Source organism: Canis lupus, chromosome 4, assembly GCF_011100685.1.
Source record: "Canis lupus familiaris isolate Mischka breed German Shepherd chromosome 4, alternate assembly UU_Cfam_GSD_1.0, whole genome shotgun sequence".
NCBI classification, from domain to species: Eukaryota; Metazoa; Chordata; class Mammalia; order Carnivora; family Canidae; genus Canis; species Canis lupus.
In genome coordinates this window covers 50,808,039-50,829,465 of record NC_049225.1, presented here as the reverse complement: position 1 = coordinate 50,829,465, position 21,427 = coordinate 50,808,039, and the positions used below count along the sequence as shown (strand labels likewise).

Genomic DNA, 21,427 nt, shown 5'->3' with positions numbered 1-21,427 from the left:
TCAGAACCCAATTCTTTCACACCAGGATTCTGCAAGGGAGCCACAAATTGCAGACACCATTTGGGATTGGGATATCTCCTACTAATAAACTTTTACCAAAACTACCAGATTAAGCTAGTACTTAGAAGTCCATTCCAGTTGCTTTCTCATCTGGCACAAATTTTGAAGCCCTAGGTTACTAGGCTATACCTCATCAATTCATGATGCCTCTCTGTTCTGATTTATGTAGCATGAAGTTGGAAAACTGCATGGGACAGCTGGTGCTTAACTTCCTGTCTGGGGGTTCTTACATGGTACAGTTTTACTTGTGGGTTCAAATGGACTCTTATCCTATAGTACTGTTAGAATGGTCTAGGAAATGTAAGAAAACAGGCCCACATATACCATCAAAACAAGATGTAGATGGCTTATTTGGTCAATCTATGACAAAGGAGGCAAGGATATACAAGGGGGTAAAGATAATCTCTTCAATAAATGGTGCTGGGAAAACTGGATAGGTGCATGGCAAAAGAATAAAACTAGATCACTTTCAAACATCATATGCAAAAAAGAAACACAAAATGAATTAAATATCAAAATGTGAGACCTGAAATCATAAAACTCCTAGAAGAGAACACAGGCAGTAATTTCTTTGACATTGACTGTAGAAACATTTTTCTAGATAAATCTCATAAGGCAAGGAGAACAAAAGCAAACAAACAATTGGGACTACATCAAACTAAAAAGCTTTTGCACAGTGAAGGAAATCATCAACAAAACCAAAAAGTAAGCTATTGGATGGGAGAAGGTAATTGCAAATTATATATCTGATTAGAGGTTAATATCCTAAGTATATTTTTAAAAAGCATATAACTCAACTCTCTGTTCCAAGAAAATTGATTTAAAAATGGGAGAGGACCTGGATAGACATTTTCCCAAAGAAAACATACAGATGGCCAATATAAATAAAAACATACTAAACATCACTAATCGTTAGGGAAATGAAAATCAAAACTACAGTGAATTACTACTCCTCTTCATTCAGAATGGTTAGTATCAAGAAGATAAGAGATAACAAGTCTTGCTGAGGATGTGGAAAAAGGGGAATTCTCATGGACTTAGGTCGGAATGTGTATTGGTGCAGCCTCTATGGAAAACAGTATGGAGTTCTTCAAAAAATTGAAAATAGAAATACCATATGATCCAGTAATTCCACTTCTGAGTTTTTATCCTAAGAAAATGAAAACGTTAATTCAAAATCATTTATGCATCCCTATGTTTATTGCACCATTATTTACAATAGCCAAGATGTGAAAGCAACCTCAGTGTCCAATGATAGATGAATGGATAAAGATGTTATATATACATATGTAAGAGACTATTACTCAACCATAAAAAAGAATGAAATCTTTTTATTTGCCACAACATGGATGGGCCTAAGGGTATTATGCTAAATAAAGTCAGAGAAAGAAAAATACCAAATGATTTCACTTATATGTGGAATCTCAAAAACAAAACAATGAACAAATAAAACAAAACAGAAACAGACTCACAAACAGAACAAACTGACATTTTCCAGAGGGGATGAAGGGGCAGTTGCAGGGGAGTGGGTGGGTGAAATGGGTGAATGGGATTAAAAGATACAGTTTCCAGTTATAAAATGAGTATGTCACAGAGATATAGAGTACAGTATAGGAAATACAATTAACAATATTGTAATAATACATATGGTGGCCAATGGTAACCAGACTTATCATGGTGATAATTTTGTAATGTGTATATAAATGTTAAATCACTATGTAATTTAACTGAATTAACTTAATAATGCATGTTGACTATACTTTAATTATAAAATTATAAATATTATAATATTCAGGAATATTATAAATATTCCTGAAAAACAGGATAAAAGACATGAAGATGCAATTTACAAAAAGATATAAACATGAGCATTGAATATATGAAAATAGATTCAACTTTACTCATTAAAATAAATTCAAAACTCATTAAATAATGTATCTCACTCACTAGATTGGCAAAAATTAAAAAGCTTGACAATACATTTTATTGTCACAGCTGTGGAAAATCAAGCACTCTCATACATTCTGGTAGGAATACAAAATCCTTATGGAGGAGAATTTGGTATTAGCTAATAAAAGTACATAAGCGTCTATCCTTCAACCCAGCAATCTCACTTATAATAATTTATCCTGAAGATATACTACAAACAATACAAAAAAAAATACATAGACACAAGAGCTAATACTTGCAGTATTTTTTTCAGGAGACTACTTAAATGCTGTGTGCTCGTAGAAGACTAATTGAATAGACTATGATCCATATATTCAATGGAATACTATGCAGCTGTAAACAAAGAATGAGAAAAATCTCTATGAATTGATGTGGAGTGATCTCTGGGAGATACAGTTAAATGAAAAAGGGAAATTGCAAAAAGATCTTAAAAGCTACATTGTATAAAAGAAGAGGAAATAAGAGAGCATATGTACATCTACTCCTTTAAAAAATACAAAAATAAATCAGGAAACAATAATGTTGGTTACCTACATGGGGTAGGAAAAGTGAAATGGAAGCAATGCAGGAGGCAGTAACACTTTCCTAGTGTATTCAGAAAAGCAAACTGAAAACAAATGAACCGTATTTAGAATAAATAATATAATTACACTAAAAAGGAGCAGGAGAAAGAGCTATTCCAATTCCAATGAATTTATGAACAGAGTATTTGATCATATACTCTTAGTCCTGCATAGGATTTCAAGTGCATGTTAAACATTTTACCAAAATGGACTTCATACTGGCCATGAAACAAGTCTCAACAAATTCAAAAGAATAAAAATCGGGGAGAGTATGTTCAGACCATAATGTATATAAAGTAGGGAGAAATAGCAGAATGATAACTAGAAAATATTTACCCACTAACCTGAAAACTAAGCAATACACTGATAAATAGTTCATGGGTTGAAGAAGAAATTATAATGGAGGCTTAGAAAATATTGTGAACTGAATGGTAATGAATATAACATGTTAAAATTTGTAGGATGCAGCTAAATCCATGCTTAGATGGAAATTATGACCTTAGATGCATATATTAGAAAAAAAATCTAAAAACAACTATCTAAATATCTTCCTCAAAGGGATAAGGGAAAAGCAAATGTAACCCAAAGAATGTAAATGTAAGAAGTTAATAAACTTAAAAAAATGTTCAATAGACAGAATTTTAAAAATTCAAAAGGTATGATTTAGAAAAAACTGCAAAAAGTGATAAACCCCTGGAAAGGCTCCTCCAGAAAAAGGAAGACCCAAATAACCAATATTGTGAAGAGAATTAAAGGAATATTATTAAAGATTCAACTGACAGGACAATGCCACTGGTAGATATTATGAGCAACTTCATATCAATAAAATTAAAAATTTAGATGATGTGGACACATTCCTATAAAAATAAAACCTATTGATATAAGAAACAAAAAATGTGAATAGTCTTACATCTATTAAGTAATTGAATTAATTATTTAAAACATTCCCATAAGAAAATTTTGGGATCATGTGACTTTAGTGCTGATTTCTTCTAAAATTTAAGGAATAAAATAACACTGATCTTATGCAAATTGTTCCAAAAATGTAGAAAAATAGAAAATGATTCCCAATTTATTTTATGTGGCTAGCACTATCTTTTTTTTTTAATTTATTTTTTTTATTGATGTTCAATTTACTAACATACAGAATAACCCCCAGTGCCCGTCACCCATTCACTCCCACCCCCCACCCTCCTCCCCTTCTACCACCCCTAGTTCGTTTCCCAGAGTTAGCAGTCTTTACGTTCTGTCTCCCTTTCTGATACTTCCCACACATTTCTTCTCCCTTCTCTTATATTCCCTTTGACTATTATTTATATTCCCCAAATGAATGAGAACATATAATGTTTGTCCTTCTCCGACTGACTTACTTCACTCAGCATAATACCCTCCAGTTCCATCCACGTTGAAGCAAATGGTGGGTATTTGTCATTTCTAATAGCTGAGTAATATTCCATTGTATACATAAACCACATCTTCTTTATCCATTCATCTTTCGTTGGACACCGAGGCTCCTTCCACAGTTTGGCTATAGTGGCCATTGCTGCTATAAACATCGGGGTGCAGGTGTCCCGGCGTTTCATTGCATTTGTATCTTTGGGGTAAATCCCCAACAGTGCAATTGCTGGGTCGTAGGGCAGGTATATTTTTAACTGTTTGAGGAACCTCCACACAGTTTTCCAGAGTGGCTGCACCAGTTCACATTCCCACCAACAGGCTAGCACTATCTTGATACCAAAACCAGATGGACACCTTATATGAAATGAGAGAAAGAGTAACAGAAGAATATTGTTGGGGGTCTGATCCAAGTCGGTGACATAGGAGCCTTCTGAACTCACCTCCTTCCATAAACACAAAGAATCTACAGCTGTATATAAAGCAGTTCCCTGTGGAAGCAATCTATAAAATAGCTGAGCAGCTCCTATACATCAAGACAAAAGAGAATAATAGCTATCTCACCCATATCAACATGGGTAGGAGAGATAGACACAGGCTTGCCATAAACCTGACCCCTGGCATAACTCTAATTGGGAGAAAACTTCCCAACCTCTCCCTAAGGAGTGAAGGCACCACATCTAGTGCCCCAACTTTTAGGACTCTCACTTAAGAGCTCCTAAAACACCTGGCTCTGAAAGCCAAAGGGACTAGTGTCCACAAGACTCACAAAACTATAGCAAACAAATAATTCATGAGGGGCTTGTGTGTACTCAGTGGAGCTATCTACCAGGGCTCAGTACACAGGGAGCAGGCAAAAAAAACTCCCATCTCTCAGTCTTTCCTTGAAAGAGGCCTATCTGCATAGTTTAAAAGCTGCTGCTTGAGGGTCAGTCTTCTAAATTTAGAATGTATGTAGGGACTGATTATGATTCTTCCTGGAGACAGGGGCAGCTAAGCAGATACCATCTTAACTTCTCACTCCAGCCTATTCCAAATTGCCAATATCTCACTGGACGAAGCTCGTACACATGTCTGGTGCTTCAGCTGCTGTGGCTGTCACCCAAGGTTTGGATCCTTAGAATGCCTGGCTCTGATAGCCAATGGGGCCTACATTCATGAGTCTAATAGGACTGTAGCAAACAAAGAAACAACGTTTACCAGGCTATTCTTTCAGGACTCAAGACAGAGAGAAAAGTCAGAAGCATCCATCTCTCAGACTTCCCTGAAAAAGTCTTATTTTATACTTAGAAGCTACTTTCTGAAGTTCAGGCTTCTCATCCAGCATGCATCTAGGAGCTAACTGTTATCCTCCATTGACAACAGGAAAGTCTAGTGACACCTTTACTGACTTTTTCCTCTAACCTGCTTCAAGTTACCAGTGACACCCTAGAAGGAAATTGTACACGTCTGGAGCCCCAGATTTTGTGATATCACCTAAGAAATGAATGTAGGATCACCTGGCTCTGATAGCCAAAGGGGCTTGCATTAGCAAAACCTACAGAATTGCAGCAAAGAAGCAGTTATTAACAGGTTTAGGAGAAGCTTCCATGGTTATATATATTCAGACTCAACACAGAGAGAGCAGGCAGAAAAGCCAATCTCTCTGTTTCTCCCAAGAAGGGCTCTAAATACATATTTTTCCAGCTGCTGCCTGAGGATCTGGCTTTCAACCATCCTAGGTGCTGATTGTGATCCTCCATTTGCCACACAAATAGATCTTGCACACTCTTAACTACTGGGAGCCACAGAGAACAAACAAAGTGGCATGAATGTCTCTCACAAAGATTTGAGAAACAACCAGAAACACTGGTTTGGCTGACTGCTAATTCTTTCCTATAGGATGCTGCTCTGTCAAGATTGGGAGAGGTGGCTATTTTATCTAATGCGCAGAAACATTAAATGTGTAAACTGTCCTGGGTAGCTTCGATGTGGATGGAATTGGAGGATATTATGCTGAGTGAAATAAGTCAATCAGAGAAGGACAAACATTATATGGTCTCATTCATTTGGGGAATACAAAAAATAGTGAAAGGGAATAAAGGGGAAAGGAGAGAAAATGAGTGGGAAAGATCAGAGAGGGTGACAGAACATGAGAGACTCCTAACTCTGGGACACGAACAAGGGGTGGTGGAAAGGGAGGTGGGCAGGGGGTTGGAGTGACCGGGGTGATGGGCACTGAGCGGGGTACTTGACGGGATGAGAACTGGGTGTTATGCTATATGTTGGCAAATTGAACTCCAATAAAAAGAAATTTAAAAAAAAAGAAAAGAAAAAAAGAAAAAAAAAAGAAAAATAATGTGCAGAAACAACACAGAGTCAAGAAAAATGAAGAAACAGAGGCATATGTTCCAAACAAACCAAAAAAGCAAGGTAAAACTCCAAAAAGAGATTTTTTTAAAAAAAGATTTTATTTATTTATTCATGAGACACACAGAGAGAGAGGCACAGACACAGGCAGAGGCATAGGGAGAAGCAGGCTCCATGCAGGGAGCCCGACGTGGGACTTGATCCTGGGTCTCCAGGGTCACGCCCTGGACCAAAGGCAGACGCTAAACAGGCTGAGCCACCGGGGCTGCCCAAGAAACAGATTTTAATAAAATGGAGAAAAGTGATTTACCTGATAAAAGAGTTTAAAATAATGATCATAAAGATGTTCACTGAGGTCAGGAAGCAATGCATGAAAAAAGTGAGAATTTCAACAAAGAAATAGAAAATATAAGAGAGAACTAAATTAAATCACAGAAATAACATAACTGAAAAATACAAGATACGAGTTCGATAGCAGAACAGAATTAGCTAATTCAAGAACAGGGCAGTGTACTTCATCTGATCAGAGCAGCAAAAAGAAAAATGAATAAAGAGTGCAGGTAACAAAGGGACTATAGGAAATCATTAAACAGGCCAATGTAGACATTATAGGGGGTCCCAGAAGGAAAAGAAATAGAGGAGGGCAGAAAGCTTATTAAAAAAAATAATGGCTGAAAATTTCCCTAACTTGGGTAAAGAAACAGATACTCAAATATAGGAAGTTCATAGAGTTCCAAATAAGATGAATATAAAGAAACTCACAATAAGACACATTATAATTAAGTCGTCCGAAGTTTGAGAAGCTTAAAGGCAACAAGATAGAAAAAATGCTAACCAAAAATACTTTACCTGGAACTTTTCCTTCATAATGAAAGGAGAGAGAAAGAGTTTTCCAGATAAGCAAAAGCTGACAGAGTTCATCACCACTAGAATGGTGTTACAAGATTGTTAAATGAACTTTTTCAAGCTGAAATAAAAGGATGCTAACTAGTAACAAGAAAATAAAAGTATAAATTTCACTGGTAAAGGTAAACATATAGTTGAATCCAGAATACTACGGTGTTGTAATAGTGGTGGGTAAATCACTCATAATTTTAGTATGAAGGTTAAAGGAGAAAAAGTTTTAAAAATAACTACTTGTTAATGAGCACCCAAGGTAAAAAGATGTGTGTTCACATCTGAAGTGAATTGTCACTTCAGAAACAAAATATATAGGTAGAGTATACTTGTAGAGCTTTAGTACACATTTGAAGTTAAGTTGTTATCAGCTTAAAATAGACTATTATATTTTATGAAAGCCTCTTGGTAATCACAAAGCAAAAACCTATAGTGGATAAACAAACGAGAAGGAAGATAAAGGAATCTAAGTATACTATTACAGAAAATTATCAAGTATTGAAGGAGAGAGTTGAAGAAGAAAAGAATTACAGAAAATGCCAGAAAGAATTAACAAAACATTAAGTCCATACTTAACAATTACTTTAAAACTAAATGGACTAAGGGGCCCCTGAGTGGCTGAGCTGGTTGAGCATCTGAGTCTTGATTTTGGCTCAAGTCATGATCTCAGGGTCATGAGATGGAGCACTGAATTGGGCGTGGAGCCTGTTTCAGAGTCTTTCTCTCCCTCTGCCCCTCTCTCTGCCCCTGTTGGCATATGCTCTCCCTGCCCCCTCCCAAAAGTAAATAAATAAAAGGAAAAAAAGTGAATGGATAAATCTACAATCAAAAGAAAATGACTGAATAGGTTTAAAAAAAATCAAAATCCATTTATATGCTGCCTATAAGAGCCTCACATCTGTTTAAGGATGCACACAGATTGAAAGTGAAGGAACAGAAAAAGATACTGAATGAAATGGAAACAAAAAGCAAGCAGGAGTATCTATACTTATATCAGACAAAATCGACTTTGGCCATAGACTATAAAAGACAAAGACAATTGTTAAATAATAATAAGAGCTAAATTTTGAAAAGATAAGCAAAAGTTAAACCTTTTATTTTACCAAGGGAAAAAAAAAAGGACTCAAGTTAAAAAAAATGATACAGGAGACATTACAACTGATGTCACATAATACCAATGATGATAAGAAACTACCATGGAAAATTACACAATTGTCAACAAACTGGACAACCTAGAAGAAATAAATTTCTAGAAACATAACCTACCAAGACTGAAATCTGAAGAAGTAGAAAATCTGAATAGATTGTTTATGCATGAGGAAATTGAGTCACTAATGAAAATAAACAAGCAAAACAAGCAAGCTACCAACAAACAAAAGTCCCAGGATCAGATGGCTTTATTGGTGAAATCTTCCAAACACTTAGATAATTAATAGTATTCCTTCTCAAAGTCTCCAAAAATTTAAGAGAAGGGAATTCTTTCAAACTCATTTTACAAGGTCAACATTACTCTGATCCTCAAACCAGGCAAGAACACCACAAGAAAATTACAAGGCAATATCCCTGATGAACTTAGATGCAAATATTGTCAAAAAATATTAGCAAACTAAATTCGACAGTCCATCAAAAGGGTCATACACTGGTGGAGGAGTTACGATGGCCAAGGAGTAGGGTCCTCCTGGACCCTAAACTTGTCTTATCCCTCAAGCACAGCTAGATAGTCATCAAATTATTCTGAACACTCAAGAAGTCAATCAGAGGTCTAAGAGAATAAAATCTGCAAGCTTATAAGGAGAAAAGTGACCACCTTTTGGAAGGTAGGGAGTGCAGAAGTTCACTTGGGGGAGATATAGCTGGGGATGTGGTGGCAGGGAGGCAGCCTTGCTTATGGAGGCTACCACAAAGTATTAAAAGCAGTGGAGCACAAAATCTGAACTTTTAAGTTCACTACTGTGGGGGACTTGCCCGGATTACAGGTGCTGAGGTGGTGAAGAGGGGCAGAGTGACAGTAGTGACAGAGTGGTGTGGTCTGAGGATCCCCTCTGGGTTGCAGGAAGAACTGGTGGTGCCAAGGTGCTGTGCTCTTCCCAGACTCAAAAGCTGGGAAGCCGGTAGAGAGCAGGGGTCTTGGTGTCAGCTTTCTGCCATAAACCTGCAAACTGCCCTGTGGTAGTGCAACCACTTCCCTGCGATGGGTGGCAGGCATGGTGAGACTTTCTCCAGAGGAACAGTGTATGTAGGTCCCTGCAACCAGGGCTCCTGAAATTTGGAGTTTTGAAACTCAGCCACATGCCTGAAATGATAAATCTTGGACGCACGCAGGGTGAAGGCAGGGGAAACCGAGAGTGATTGCTTTTCTGTGAGGGCTCACTGAAGACTAGGGGTCTTAAACTTTCAGCTCTGAGGCTAGAGAGCAGGGTACAGCCATTTTTATCCAGCCCATCAGTGCTGAAAGCCTTGGGGGTGGGGGTGGGGGGCGGAGGGGCAGGAAAACAGTGCCACCTAGTGGAGGCCAGAGCTACCCAGTACACTTAGCTCCACCCTCTTGCACCTTGGAGAAGCATTTCCACTTTTTCCACTGAAGCAAGTCAGCCTGATAATCAGTGCAGCAGCCCCCTGTCCCACAGACAATCAGCACAACTAGCTTGCATAGAGTGCTGCAAAGCTTCAGCTCTAAGGGAGATAGGATTGAGCTTCCTTTTTCACTTTTATTCTTTATTTCTTTCATTTTTATTATTTTTTCATTAGTTTTCTTATATTTTCCAATTCCTCATTAATCTTTAAATTTATATATATACTTTTCATATATTTTTGTCTACTTTTATTTATTCATTTATTTTTGAGAGAGATATAGAGACTTTTTAAAGATTTTATTTATTTATTTATTTATTTATTTATTTATTTATTTATTATTTATTTATTTGACAGAGTGTGCCAGAGCCCTGCAGGGGGAACAGCACAGGGAGAGAGAGAGAAGCAGGCTCCCTGCTGAGCAGGGAGTCCAATGTGAGATTCAATCCCAGGACCCTGAGATCATGACCTGAACTGAAGGAATATGCTTAACCAACTGAGCCACTCAAGAGCCCCAAGGGAGATTAGATTCTTTTAACAAGCAGACCAAAACACATCTAGGATCTAGTTTTTTTTTTTTTTTTAATGTTTTTTTTTCTTGTTTTTGTTTTCTGTCTTTTTGTTTTGTTTTGTTTTGTTTTTGTTGTTCTTTTTTTCTCTTTCTTCTTCTTTTCTGGACAAAACAATGATGAGATGGAGGAATTCATCCCAAAACAAAGAACCTGAGGTAGACCTCATAGGGACTTAATCAGTAAAGAAATAAGTAAGATGTCTGAACTAGAATTTAAATCAATGATTATAAGGATACTAGTTGGGATTCAAAAAAAGGATAGAAGACACTAGAGAATACCTTCCTAGAGAAATAAAAGAACTAAAATATAGTCAGACTGAAATTAAAAATGCTATAACCAAGATGCAAACACAAACGAAGGCCCTAAAAATGAGGATGGACGAAGCAGAGGAGTGAATCAGTGATACAGAAGAGAAAATTATGGAAAACAATGAAGCCAAAAAGAAGAGGTAAAGAAAGGTAATGGATCACTAAGCTAGACTCAGAGAACTCAGGGATTTATTTTCATAATTATTATATTTATTGCAGTGATGCTGTGGTCAGTGATATTCAATGTTACTGTTGTAATAGTTTTAGGGTGCCATGAAGCATTCCATATAGATGGTGAACTTGACAGATAAATGTGTGTGTTCTGACTCATCCACTAACCAACAGCTCCTCCATTTCTCTCCCTCTCCTTGGGCCTCACTTTCTTCCCTGAGACACAACAATATTGAAATTAGGCCAGTTAATAGCTCTACAATGGCCTCTAAGTGTTCAAGTGAAAGGCAGAGTCAACATGTCTCTCACTTTAAATTAAAAGCTAAAGATAATTAAGCTTAGTGAAGAAGGCATATTGAAAACTGATACAGGCCTTAATCAGGCCTCTTGCACCAAACAGGCAAGTTGTGAGAGCAAAGAAAACATTCTTGAAAGAAATTAAAAATGTTACTCCTGTGAACACACAAATGGTAATGAAGCGCAATAGCCTTATTGCTGAGATAGAAGATCAAATCAGCCACAACATTCCCTTAAGTCAAAGCGTAATCCAGAGTAAGGCCCTAACTCACTTCATTTTATGAATGCTGAGAGAGGTGAGGAACCTGCAGAAGTCTGAAGCTAGCAGAGGCTAGTTCATGACATTCAAGGGAAGAAGGCATCTCTATTATATAAAAGTCAAGGTGAAGTGCTTGAAGGTGAAGCAAGTGTTGATTTGAAGCTGCAGCAAGTTATCTAGTAGACTTATCTAAGATAATTAATGAAAGTGGCTACACTAAACAGATTTCAATGTAGACAGAAGAGTCTTCTGTTGGAAAAAGATACCATTTAGGACTTCATACCTAGAAAGGAGAAGTCAATGGCTTTAAAGCTTCAAAGGGATAGATTGATTGTCTTCTTAGGACTAATGTGGTTGGTGACTTTAAGTTCTTAGGGCCCTTAAGAATTATGCTAGATCTACTTTGCCTGTGCTCTATAAATGGAACAACAAAGTCTGCATGACAGTTCTCTTTACAACATGGTTTACTGAACATTTTAAGCCTTTTGTTGAGATCTACTGCTCAGGAAAAAAGAGATTCCTTTCAAAATATTGCTGCTCACTGAAATGTACCTGGTCACCCAAGAGCTCTGATGGAAATGTTCAAGATGAATGTTGTTTTCATGCTTGCTAATACAACGTCCATTCTGCAGCTCACAAATCAAGGAGTAATGTTGACTTTCAAGTCCTAATACTTGAGAAATACATAAAACCTGTAGCTGCCATATGTAATAATTCCTCTGATGGATCTGGCTACAGTGTATTGAAAACCCTCTGGAAAGGAACCATACCCTCTTAGGTGTCATTAAGAACATTCATGATACATGAGAAGAGGTCAAAATACCAACATGAACAGGAGTTTGGAAGAAGTTGATTCCAATCCTCATGGAGGATTTTGAGTTCAAGACTTCAGTGGAAGAAGTAAGTGCAGATATTGTAGAAATAACAAGAGAACTAGAATTAAAAGTATAGCCTGAAGATGGGGCTGAATTGCTGCAATCTCTTGATAAAAGTTGAATGGGTGAGTAGATGCTTCTTGTAGATGAGCAAAGAAAGTGCCTTTTTTTTTTTGAAAGATTTTTTATTTATTTGACACAGAGAGAGAGAGAGAGCACAAGCAGAGGTAGTGGCAGGCAGATGGAGAGAGAGAAGCTGACTCTCCGCAGAGCTGGGAACCTGATGTGGGGCTCCATCCCAGGACCCCGGGATCATTACCTGAGCCAAAGGCATACACTCAACCAACAGAGCCACCCCGGTGCCCCAAGAAAGTGGTTTTTTGAAATGGAATCTGGAAAGAATTTCTACTGTGGGTAAAATGCTATTGAACAAAAATACATGCTACTGAGAAATTGCTTGTGAAAAGTAGTCAATGGATGTGTCAAGTGTGTTTTCTTATTTTAAGAAAAATGCCATAGCCACCCCACCCTTCAGCAACCACCACCCTAATCAGTCAGTAGCCATCAACATTGAGGCAACACCCTCCACCAGCAGAAAGATTATATATGACTAGATGAAAGCTCAGATGATGGTTTGCATTTTTTTAGCAATAAAATATTTTTACATAAAGGTATGTAGCTTTTTTTGACATATTATTGCACACTTAATAGATTACTGTATAGTGTATACATTAATTTTATATGTACTGGGAAACAAATGGAAATGGATTTCATAGAGCAAAATTTTCCAATTTTTCTTAGGTTCCTTAGTGTTTCAGGAATTTTTACATAATGTTGTCATACCAAAGGAAATACCTAACAGTTTTGATTATTAAGTAGTTAGCTCCCAGCAACTTAATAAATATTTATGTTCTAACAACTTAGAAGCTATGCTTAAAAAATACACAACAATTAAAAGAAAAAACCTAATATTTTTATTTCATTTTTAAATAACCACAATAACCTACTAATGGGATGTATGTGCCTGCTGGGCACTGCATAGATTCTGAAATTTTAGAATCAGATTAGATACTGCCACCCTCATTTTTTGTTCCATATAGATTTTTGCATGTATTTACTTTTAATCACAGCTTCCCTTAACATTTCCAAAACTATGACACACAAAAAGAAACATGGCCCAATTTAATGTTGAAATTGTGAACTACCACAAACTATTACTTTGTCCAGTTTCTGACATATTGAGTCAGAAATTAAAAATATCTGGCAGTGTCCTGCTTTGGCACCTAGTTTAGGAACCATGATTTTTGAAATCACATTGAAAAAAAGAGACACAAGGGAATCCATTGGTGTGATTCCATTTTCATAGTATTTAAAAAGCACGTATATATATATATATATATTTTTTTTTTTCATCTTTAAGGAGAAAAAACAGGCCAGGAATTCAGCAACATTACTAAGTAAAAAACTCAGCATCCAGGCCCCTGAATTTTCTATCTAGGTCTTATGGTTAGAGCTCCCTTTTAAATCTGTGTGTGGGGAGATAAGGATCTCAGCATAATTTTAGAACTAGAAGAGACCTTAGTGATCATGTAGTCTGCATTCCTCGTTCTACCAAGGAAGAGCTATAAGCCAGAGACAAAGGAATGTCTAAGTTCACATAGTGGTTAAGTGGCAGATACTGGCCTTGACCCCATGTCTGTAATTTTCATTCTACTTTTCCTATCTTCTATGTTTACTAGGTTGTCTCTGCATCCTTCTAGTACTCCATTAGAACCACTGCCCCTCATCGAAATTTCTGCCCATGGACAATATTCAGTAAATGTCATTATGGGACTGAACAATGATGGATTGTCCTCTCAGACACAGTAGCCAGCAGAGATCACCATTGCAGGGTTCTGACAGCCTAACCCAGGCCTAAAAATGGTCTTTTATTTATTATTTATTATTTTAAAATTTAATTTATTTCTAAAGTAGTCTTTTTTTAAAGTAGTCTTTTAAAGTAAGCTTTACTAGTTTTTTTTTTTTTCTCTCATTATGAAAGCAACATGCTCGTTATAGCAGATGTGGGAAATATTTAAAAGTAGAAAAATATAATCATTGTTTTACACCCCAAGAAAAACTCTTATTAATACACTGAGAGTTCTCTAGCTTTCCCCCATGAATAGCTTATATACATAGTTTAATCTACCATATTACAAATATAATTAGGGTTCCTACTTTACTATGTAACTTTATTTTTATTTTTCACTCATGTCTCCCCCTCACCTTTGCCCCCATGGCAACCATCCATCTGCTATCTGTATCTAGGACTTTGTTTTGGTTTCATATATGAGTAGTCATATGATATTTGCCTTTCTCTGACTTGTTTCACTAAGGATAATGCCTGTGAGATCCACCCATGTTGTTACAAATGGCAAGATTTCATTTTTGATGACTAAATAATATTCAATTATATATATATGTATATATAATATATACACAAAATTGTATACAATTGTATACAATATACGCAATGTGCATACACACACACACACACACACACACACAATTTCCGTATCCATTCATCCATCAATGGATGCTTAGTTTTTTTTCTTCTTTCATATTTTGGCTTTTGTAAATAATGCTACAATGACCATGGAGGTGCATATGTCTTTCCAACATAGTGTTTTATTTTCTTGGGCTAAATACTCAGAATTGGAATTGCTACATCATATAATAATTCTATTTTAATTTTTGAGGAACCTCCATACTCTCTTCTATAGTGGCTTCACCCATTTACATTCCCACCAACTGCATGAGGGTTCTCTTTTCTCCACATCCTTGTCAAAACTTGTTATTTCTTGTCTTTTTGATGAATGTCACTCTAAATAGGTACAAGGTACTATCTATCTCACTCTGGCTGTGATTTGCATTTTTCTGATGATTAATGATGTGGAGCATCTTTTCATATACTGTTATCCATCTGTATGCCTTTGGATAAACTACTATTTAGATCTTCTGTATATTTTAAAATCAGAATGTTTCTTGCTATTGAGTTGTATGAGGTCTTTTTTTTTTATGAGGTCTTTATGTAGTTCTTAGCCCCTTACAGATATATGATGTACAATTATTTTCTTACATTCAGCAGGTTGCTTTCTAATTTTGTTGATTGTTTCCTTTGCTGTGCAGAAGCTTTTAGTTTGATGTAGTTTTGTTTATTTTTGCTATTGTTTACTTTTGTTTTTGATGTCAGGTTTTAAAAAAATATTGCCAAGATCTGTATCAAAGAGCTTAATTTGCCTCTTTTCTTCTTTCTAATCCCTTTTTGAGCTAATTTTTGTGAGTGCTAAAATAGTAGACAAGTTTTATTTTGCTTGTGGCTCTCAAGTTTTTCCAACATCACTTATTGAAGAGATTGTCTTTTCCTCGTTGTATATTGTCTTTATCATAAATTGATCAGATATGCATGGGCTTATTTCTGGACTCTTTATTCTGCCCCACTGATCTATGTATTTTTATACCAATGCCATACTGTTTTAATTACTCTAGCTTTGTAATATAATTTGAAATCATGAAGCATGATTTCTTTATATTAATGAGTTTCAAAGATAAAATCAGTATCATTGCTACCATTATTAGCAATAACAACTGCAGTTACTATAAATCCATATTCAATGTTTATAAGGTAGACCACATAAAATTGCTATTTTTATATGTAAAAAAATGGTAAAGTATCCATGATTTCACATGGCTCAACTCATTTAAAATGTTAGTGAGTAAGGGACAGGCAAGGCTAGGTAGGGAGAGATAGATAAGGGGCCATGGAATCAGACTCACGAAATACCGAAAACGCTGAGATATGAGGAAACTAGACATAAGGGAATAGATCAGACCAGATGTTAGGGAGTGTTTTTCTTTGGTGGCTACAATGTAATCACAGAAAGTGACCAAACCTCAAAGAATTAAGTCATTAATTCTTACTCAAACCAAGACAGCACAAGAATCAAGGCCACAAGCTTCCCAGTCAGTTATCAATAAAAGACTGCCACTAAAAGCCCTCAGTGGCAACCCTGTCAGGACACCCCTCACTCCTGAGAGCTTTTCCTATATCCTTGCTTAATAAAACTCTATTGCTCTACTCACTCTCCTTTGTCTGTGAGATTTATTCTTCAACTCCCTAAGATAAGAACCTAGCTCTCTTGCTTCACTAGGAACAATATCAAGTGTTTTTAAAGCCTTAAAGAAGAGACAACTGGAGCCAGACTACATAATGTCTAATGAATTAAGTTTTCTCTGGGGTCTGTTCTCACATCCATAACCTGGAACTAATAGCCTAGGCTCAGATTTATGAGGCTTAAATGATCCTAGCCCTTAGAATGACACCTGGCAGGTAGTAAGTGCTCAATGACTATTAGGTGTTCTAATTATTTCCAACATTAATTCTCAGAACAGTCTTGTGACATAGAAACATTTTATTCTCAGTTTATGGATGTGGAGACCAGAGCTCAAAGAGATAGTGAGATAATAACTTGAACCTTTGTCTGTCTGACTTCAAGCACACTCCCTGTACCTTACATAGTAATTTTTAATTAAGTGACAGCTGAATTGAGTCAAATAGTCCCAATGTGATATTTCATCAGAATCACCAATATTGGAGAACATCTATTTTCTGGGACTCTTTAATGGTCAGTTATGTAAAAGACAGTGCAAGCTATTTTACATTCTGATTGAGAGAAACTAAATTAAGCACATTTTTGTATTGTTTTTAGGTCTGATTAATGAAAAAGCTGTAAGCTGATGGTGACCACGTCTGATTTCATAACATTTCCAGCTTGTGGTATGCCCTTAAGTATTTCTTTCACCTGCCAAAGGATCCCCAAACTCCAGCAGCACCATCCTCTGGAATGCTGAGAAGGGAAAACTCTGTGTGGCACCTGATAACTAGAACCTGTGCTGTTAAACTTGGTCAGCGTTTTGTACAAGACCAAAGAAACATTGTTGACTCTTTCTCCTTAAACAGAATACACAGTCAAGAAATTCCCTTGAGGAGCAACAAGATCTGATTGAATTTTTCAGAATTTTCTATTATTCTATCAAGTTCACTTGACAGCAAAGGACAAACTGCCTTTCAAATGCAATAAATGAATGCATCAGCAATTCAGAAGGAAAAAACGTGAGTTATTAAGTAGGAACAAGTCTCTCTGAATATATTTACACCAACTCACAGAAACCACTGTCCTCAGAAAGCTCTGTGACAATCTATTTTCTAGTCTCACTATTGCTTTAAGTTTAACGGACAAAAATAAAATACAATGAAATTACCTCTGAGCTCTGAAATGTTTATCAGCTCACATATTCCTCATGGCTTGATTTTTATTTTTCCAATGCAGCTCATTCACTTTCAGTATTATTCCAAGCACTGAAAGTTTATATCCGGGGAATATAGCTACTTATGCCTATTTCATGTTTGTATAAAAGTAAGGAAGACAGATTTTACTATATACATTTATTTACATATACACACAACATATATGTGTATATATGCTTATATACACATACATACAATATATATGTGTATAATATATTTATATATTAGTTAAGAGGTAGAAGGGGCTTTTGAGATCATCACGTCTCCTTTTGTTACAAGTGAGGTCTCAGAAGCCCCCCAAATTATGGTATCCTGAAGGCCACATAGCAAACTGGGTCCTAAATAAGGCTTTAGAGAATAAGGATGTGGCAAGTACCTACCATATTATGAGAATTATAGCCAGTATTTCTCATACATAAATGCTTATACCACTTCTATGATGTTAGTATCATCATTCTCATTTGATAATGAGAAAATTGAGGCTAGGAAAAGTAGTACAGCCTATAAATGCCACAAATGGAATTGAAGTATTGATGAGATATAGTAGATTCTTTCTACTATGTCAGCATTTCTCTGAATGCATTCACTCCTGCATCACTGATTTTTGCCATATCCATACACTAATATTGGTGGCAGCAGCCCAAGATCATTGATACCAAAAGCAGAAAATGAGATTCTCCTTCTTTCCTCCAGATGTTAAAGAACATTTTAAAGATGTAAAAGAACATTTACAATGTTAACATTGTAAAAAGTTAACATTCTTTCATATGGTTCCAATTAATAGCAATAATTAATAATTGCTAAGAGCCTTTGTAAGCCAATCATCTGTGTACCAGGTGATTGCACAGAAACACACACTTTCTGCTTCAATGTGAGGATGTGAAAATTTAGGTAACTTATCTGGGATCACATAGTTACTAAACAGAAGATCAGAAATTCAATTCCAAGTTCAATTCCAATGCCTATTTTTTAATTTTTTCTAAGCGACATGACTGCTATTGTCACTACTCAATTAATCTCTTAATAGAAGCCTATTTTATAGGGACTTAAAGGATAGGAAGGAAAAAATATTCCACAAGCTTGACATTTTTAGAAGGAAATTTTAAAATGATGTCACTAGAACAGGGGAAATAAGTGATATTTAATTAGCAATGAAGAGAAAGCTCACTCAGTTCAAATCAGGATTTAAGAATGTCTGGCTAAATTTTACTTTCAGGAGAGTGGGTAAGTAGGTAGAAGGAGTCTCAGAAATCTATACTGTTTTGGTTGAGTCAGAAAGGAGATTTTTATTTCTTCCTGATATGGCAAAGGCCATTTGGAGAATCAGTATAGTAGAAGATGGATTGTGAGCCATGAGCCTTGGACTCTGGTTGTTATTTTGTCTCAGTAACTGAGACTTCATTTCTCTGGGTCCCAGTTTCGCCATCTGTGCACCAGGCAGCTGGGCTAAGCTCCCTTCCTGGCTCTGCCTTTGTGAATGGCAGATTCCTTCAACTGGATTTATTAGCACCATATGCCTCAAAATGATAATGCCCATCTCTCAGTATTAGGAGAATATGGTTTGATTGCAAACTCAGCATGTGGGTTTCAACCTTTAGTCCCTCAAGAACCTATTTATTTACCCATATGTGAGGTTACCCTGCTAGATTCTTAGGGAAATATGTAGTGACAACTGGAAGAGAGATCCTGAACTCTTCAAGGTAGAAGTACAACTGAAATCCATATAGATAGAATTTAAGAAATGAATTATCTGATAAATTTTTAAAAAGTCATTAATGGCAATGAAATGGCAAATTTAGTAGGTGTTATTAGGAGTAGTTATAGTAACATCTAGAAAGAAAACAACATCTGTGATTTGCCTGATTAATGGTTTAACAGAACAGTGCATCTGTTAATGGAATAACACTTCTAGCACTATTGACTATATGTCTGTAAGATCTGGAAACAGAGAAAGGATTATGGCAGAAGAATGGAGTAGGGTGCCAGATTGGCTCTTGGAGATCTAGTTCTTCAGAATTTCAATTCCCCTCTGACTACTGTGACCAGAATTGTGTAGCAATTTAAGAGGACAAATGAATTCCAACAGGTATATGGACTCCTGCAGGCTAAATGAGTAGCTTCTCAGACTGATTTAAAAACTTTACTTTTCACCTGTAGTTGGAGAGGTTTTACCCCATGTCACAGTAGGATTATACTAAAGGTGCTCATCACAGACCTGCCTGTATGCATGGGGCTTTTTCTGGAGTGAGACGTGAACTCGGAATAAAAATAGTTTTCCTTAAACTTCAGTTTTTTTTCCTTTGAACTCAAAGGAGAGCCCAAATTTCCACCTATCACTGAAAACCACCACAATGTGCCAGCTTTGGAGTTTATAAAAATGAAATTAGGAAGGCATGTAATAATCTCACTCTCTTCTTCAAAGCTGTAATTTCTTTCTGCTTTGAGAACAAGACACTAACTCCATCTACTTCCTCAGGCTGCACTGGATGAATGCAAGATATATTATTTATTGTAAAACATATACAGGTACATTTAGGCAGCAAACTCGTGCATAAAGAAGTAGTATTTACCATCAGCTTATCCTAATGAAAAAAAAAAAAAAAAGCAACATTCTGTTACTAAAAGGATGTGGATCTCTACCCAGTGAGCCAAATGACATTTCAAATGCAGTGTGAAGAAAAGTAGGTATATCCTGGGCCTAATTCAAAATTTAGGATTAGTGATCATAGGAGGTAATCATTACCCTATTGTATGGGAAGTGTCGGGTTGCTTTTACTTACCCCAACAAAGCTGACGTCCCTTCTGAGCAGGCTCCATCAGAAGCTATGGAAAACAGGACTCAAAAGTGGTGCTATTTCTCTTGAACAGCTTGGCTAAAATATTCATCTTTTGTATAGCATTTTTCATTTCTCTGATTATATCTGATAGTGTCAAGGCATTAAGCTAACACTGTCTTGGAAACACAGAGAAGAAGATGGCCTGGCAAGAAACGACTGTGGCCCATAAAGGAAATGGGAAAAATAAGCCGCCTCACTAGGGCCACAAGAGAAAGAGAAGAATAGCAGGACTGTTAGTGTGGGCCCCAGTCCCAGAACAGTGAAAGCAGTGTTCTTGGCTTGGCTGCACATTTACACAGCACCATCACTGTTAGACATGAGTCTTGCATAAATTTCTACTTTCTACAAATCAATGAACCAGCAATATCAAAATTCATATGTGATTTTATTCTCTATACCTGATACAAAAATGACTTTGTCCATTTACCTTTTGCAATACCTGTAACCAAGTGTGAGACAATTATAACCTTGTAGTTCTCCTTGGGGGCCCAGAACACAATTCAGTTGCTTGGTTTCAAGGGCCCTTAAAGAGAGAAAAGACCCTCTGCAGTGACTTTTATACACGTGCTGGTGATGAATTTGCCCACAAAGCCTCCAAAGTCTCATTTTGCAGCAGTCGTAGTTCTTATTGATTACTGTTTGATTATACAAAATAAGGGAAGTGGGACCAATATATTATACTTATGGATTATGTGAATGCTTCAGACATACAGAAAACCAGACTTATTTATGGGCTTATGAAGAGTGCTGATTCATACCCTAAAGGAAATTTTCATGTATAATCTTTTTACTGAGTTGTCTGTAATTCTGCTAATTGGAGTAAATGTCATGAACCATTTGCCATATTGATGGATAGTTATTGGTGAGTCCATAAATAAAAGAAGATGGAATAAGCAACCAGCCTATTCTGAGGGTAGCAAAAGAGGAATATTACCAAGCTTGGGAATAAAAAGAGGTGGGAAAAAATGAACATAAT

General features: G+C 36.4%; 1 protein-coding gene across 9 annotated transcripts in view; it reads right to left on the bottom strand.

Annotated features, from left to right (window-relative positions):
• The window catches only part of ATP10B (ATPase phospholipid transporting 10B (putative)), a 307,612-nt gene that overhangs the window by 221,297 nt on the left and 64,888 nt on the right, over positions 1-21,427 (bottom strand). Inside the window, exon 1 of one of the 9 annotated variants that reach the window (XM_038534850.1) lies at positions 20,395-20,647. The exons of the other annotated variants lie outside the window; for them this stretch is intronic. The gene's annotated coding sequence lies outside the window, so the exon portion shown is untranslated. Of the gene's footprint in view, positions 1-20,394; positions 20,648-21,427 lie in introns of those variants that run through there. 9 annotated transcript variants of the gene reach the window in all.